Source organism: Channa argus, chromosome 3 (genome assembly GCF_033026475.1).
Source record: "Channa argus isolate prfri chromosome 3, Channa argus male v1.0, whole genome shotgun sequence".
Classification (NCBI taxonomy): Eukaryota; Metazoa; Chordata; class Actinopteri; order Anabantiformes; family Channidae; genus Channa; species Channa argus.
This window is the reverse complement of record NC_090199.1, coordinates 14,972,597-14,977,500: the sequence shown is the minus strand read 5'-3', so window position 1 is coordinate 14,977,500 and position 4,904 is coordinate 14,972,597. Positions and strand designations below refer to the sequence as shown.

The window sequence follows — 4,904 nt, the reverse complement described above, 5'->3', positions numbered from 1 at the left end:
ACAATTGTGCTACAGAAAGTTACATTTTGAAAAGCTGCTTCATTACATACTGTGTATCTATCATCAATCACCATTATCCTCACTAGTCTGGTGGATGTTTCAAAGCAGCAATACTTCATTTTCTCCACAGTAAAGATTCCACCTCTGCAAAAAAAGGAAGACATTCATCTACTGACACAACAGCCTACAAAAGACTAAAGTAAGAAGCATGTCAGTTTTAAAGCTTTGTGTGGCTTGGCAGATCTAAAATGACTGAATAGCATCACCTAAAACCACCTGACATTTCAAGTATTTTGTATGCAAATAAATTTTCAAAGCATTACGCTCTCCTAACAAACGGACATAGTTTAGTGTACAATGGCACACAATGGTTTTTTGTTTTGAAACTTCCTTGGATACACAATTTCTTCATCACGTATGCTACAACTCTTGGACTTTCCCTTTTCTTTATGCAAAACAAGAAATAAACAACAAGATGATGACTAGAGAAAAATATATCAGAGCAAAACAAAGGAAGAAAGGCAAGGAGGCAACACGTTGAGGTTGTGGTTCATTCCACTATTGAAAACAGATGAGGATTGGGTGGTGGTGAAAGATCTGGGAAAAGCACCGTTAAACAACTGCTGTAGCTTTCCCAAGCATCCATGTCCACCCCGATCAAAGGGTCTTTACCTGACAACCCCAGTAGAGGAAACCACTGATTGGTTCAACCACTGTAAAGCCTTATGTTTTTAAATGGTTGTCCACAGAAAAAAGGAAACATTTAATAGAGCTGGTACAAGCTTTGTTGGGTGTTTTGTGTGTGTCTTTGAAACTTTTTTATTATTTATGACACATAGACATGAAAAAATGTCAACAGCTGTATCCACACACACACACAAAGAAAATTTGGTTTGGTTTAGATTTTCCGCTGCATGTTGTCTGTTTGCACTTGAAGTGGGACATGACATCACAGACTGCTATAAGTAGACTGTGTGTGTGTGTGTGTGTGTGTGTGTGTGTAAAGCACTACTGTGTGATCTCGTCCTTTTTCCTCAAAACAGATTCAGACCACATGTTTTTCAAGCAACGATTTCAAGGCTAGAATTGGGAAAGCACCTTACAGTCCCTCCCTCCCTCCTTCCCTCCCTGCCTTCCAGCATCTCTCTCCCACTTTCTCTGACTCTTTCTACTTCCTATTCAAAAACCCAACTTCTCTCACCACATCCTTGTGCTTCAAATGCTATCTTAGTTTTTTCAGATCTCATCTCTCGCTCTGAAGCTTTTATTCAACCACAGTGTGAGGATGGGCTCAGCTCAGTGTGAAGAGGATGATGGGAAATTGAGTTTGTGCTGAGAGTGCACGTTGTGACCTATTGAATTCTTCACTCAGTGAAACACAACAAGAGGAGTCAAGGAAGTGCACAGGAGGTAAGGAATATAAATGGGATAAGTCTTAATAGATTTCTGTGTGGTTAATGAGGGAGGCTTGCAGAGCTGAAAAAAGGAGAAAAAAATGAAGAAAACTTGTAAGAAAGTCAGGTAAGAAAAAAAAAGATACATAGAAAGGAAAAAGAAAAGGAAATTCATGGGAGAATGCAGGCAGTATGAGAAGAGTTAAAGGATGGGTGGTGCTCTCACCTTTCTCACTGCTTTTGCAGAGACACAAAAAGCCAGTGGCATCACCATGACACCACAAACACAAACATTAGGGTATCTGCGCATGTGTGTGTGAGTGTGTGTTTGAGTGTGTGAAAGTGTCTGCAGAAATAAGATCCTGACTAATTATATACATTCTGAATTGGGATTTTCATATACACAACTCATACAAACAGACTGGTGTTTGCAGCAGCATGCATACAGTGTACACACAAACACACACACACAGACACACACACTATACAGTAACACAGTGAAGACATCACAAGTATGGAATTAAGGATTTAACATTTTGTGTGTGTAAATGTGTGTATCTACAGAGGGGAATGCCTTGGCTGCAATTCTGGTTGCGTGTGATGGAGAAATCAACAAATTTCCGAACAAACACTCTGGAAACAATTAAGAGTTAGAACCATGAAGAGACCTAAAGATAGAGAAGACAAAAAGAGAGAAAGACAGACAGACTGACAGACAAACAGGTGGGTGAAAACAGATGGAGAAGAGTTACCAAAACAAACTTTTCTTGCAGGTTATACAGACAAGTAAACTGAGCACGTATCAAGAGCAAATGACTTCCATGACTCTCAAACTGAACGGCACAGATACACATACACACAGAAAATACCAACACTCTATATAGTCCCTGACTAATTAACAAAGACAGAGTGTAATCGCACAATATTCCCAAATCACAGGAAATGATTATTCCCAGATCAGGACAAGTGAGTACAGCCATCAGTCTGAAGCTCTGGAGACTCATCAGCTCCAAAAGGCTGCAGACGTACAAATCTCCACCTGCTGCTGCGGCTTAACATTATAAATAGACACAATCAGACAGATAGAGTGTGCAGAAGTCTCCCTGAGCAATAATCCGTAACATCTTCATTTAAAATAAATGTTGCATCTGATAAACCTACATTAGCTGCTCACAACACCTGTGGTCTGGAAAAATCTTGTGAGATGGGATGTGTTTCCCAAATATAGCGAAAGATAAAAACAGTCTAGAAAAGAGTGGAAGCTGTCAACAAAGATGCTTAAGACAGTAGTGACTTGCTGTCTTCCAGTACCAGTTAGTTGGATTCCCAAATTACACCAAGAAGTATTTTATACTAAGTAACCTGTGGATGAGTGGGATGAGCCATGTGAGGAAAAAATATTTTGTTGGGCACTGACGTCCACCCTGAAAGACGAGACAAACTAAAACTCAAAAGCAAAAGACATCACAGAGGAAAGACATCACAGTATGGGCAGTGCCTGTATAGTTTATCATTTATCACGTTGCCAAATAAACATTTCTCTGATTACAACTCTGCGTAATAGTTTTCATGAAATAGTACTGTGCAGTATTAATAAGAGTTTGTATGTGTGTGTGTGTGTGTGTGTGTGTGTGAATGTGTGTGTTGTACAATCTCCCAGTTCTTCAGCACCTGCACAGGGGAGTGACCTCATGTCCATCAGCGGAGCTGTTGGTCCTGTCTAAACACTCAGTGATAGATGCAGCAGCTAATCAGGACTGTGATCACACAGCCATGTTGTTGCCGCCCACATCAGCACAGACGCTGTGAGCCAGAGCGCTGTCGGGTGGTTTAGTACTAAAAGTCTTTCCGATGAATCCTTTGTAGCCGGTGCTCTGTCATTATACAGTAAACCTCCAGTTCCTTACCAGTAGCTGTATTTTTATATTTTTTCCATTTATTCACTTTAAGATCACTAGTAGAAATTCATTTGACATTATGGAGCATATGAAGGCTGTACTGTATTATCACAAAAACAATTACAGATTTAATAAACATAATAAGAAACTGGGACGACCTCAGACAATCAGTTCTGACATGGATCAAGTCATCTTCACCTAGCTGCACTCTATTAATTCAACTCATATATGTTGACACTAAATGTATCAGTAAAATCAGTAAAATCACAGACAACATATTGGTTGTCCACCAATATCCAACCTTGCATTACAACATACTTGCAGTATCAACAGCATTACTACTCTTTTCATGGTTACACTTACATGACTTGGTCAAGGCGAGGTTACAGTGGTTAAACAATTTAAGCAAAACTTTGTTCTCCTGATACTCTAAGTGTTTCTGTTATCTAAACTTAACTACTACACACACTGCCATTAAAAGGTGACTTCACCAATTTTCAACTTGTTTTCTACGGTTTTAGTTTAGTGTGTACATGTACATTAATGCTTTTTAACTTCCCTATGAAAATATTGCTTCTAGCTGAAAAACTCCTCCAGATAACATCAGCCAGAGGAGTTTTTCATCGATAGGAGTTCAGATGAGTAAGAACAACAAAATGACATAATCTGAACTGAAAGTTCCTCCAAGTGATGTCATCTACTTAAACTAGAAGTAGAGAGATATTTTAATACAGGGAAGTCAAAGGGAACTTAATGGCATTTGTGTACATGTACCGCCCAAACTGGAACCAAAAGTGGCAAGTTCAAAGTCAGTGAAGGCGTCCTTTAACAAATGCGGCTTTTGCAAATATAGTTACTCTTACTGAACATAATACATACAATGACAATGTTGCTAATACAACATAACTGGGAAAACAGTTTGGTAGGACACAAAACTGTGGAGAAAAGCAAGAAAACATATAGTTAAAAAAAACGATCGTGTCAGCGGAGTGAACTCACCAATTTATTTGTCTAAACTGTGAAAAAGCTTTCTTGTAACACCTGACTCTGACATGCTGTTATGTGGATGTGGATTAGGGCTGAGAGGAGCCAGACGCACCTACACAAGCTAAGTGTCACAGTCTGCATCAGACTGTCAGCAGCGGTGGACTTATATGTCTGTTAGAAACCACAAACGAACAGCGATCTCTTTTTTTAACCCTGACCTCCTCCTTTTTATATTTTACTACTTCTTTACTACTACTTCATTCCCTAATGTGGCTGCTACAGGTCAAAGCTAACAAGCTGTTTATAACCATCAGGTTGTTGTTTACAGAAAGAAAGTATATTTTACACTCATTTATTTAAAGGAAAAAGCTAAAATGTAATAATTTCATAGAAAAACAGAACTCCAGTCAACAGTAATACAAGTGAAGCTACCTCTTGATTTGACATTTACTCATGACAGTTAATTCAGTCTTTTTATTGTCATGATTTCTCAAGAACCTACAAGTGATCAGTGTATGGTCTCCACGACTGTCACACTCACAATCAACAAGCTAAAAACTGGCTGGCATTGAATCTGAAGTTTCTTAGCAACAGTCAAAGTGAGACTGAGTCTGAAACATCTGCA

General features: G+C 38.9%; 1 long non-coding RNA gene across 1 annotated transcript; it reads left to right on the top strand.

The window, feature by feature from the left end:
• The first annotated feature begins 1,196 nt into the window (after positions 1-1,196).
• Positions 1,197-3,759, top strand: LOC137124011 (uncharacterized). The gene is made up of 3 exons (XR_010913897.1): positions 1,197-1,410; positions 1,959-2,117; positions 3,055-3,759. It is a non-coding gene; the product is annotated as an uncharacterized lncRNA (long non-coding RNA).
• The last annotated feature ends 1,145 nt before the right edge of the window (positions 3,760-4,904 follow it).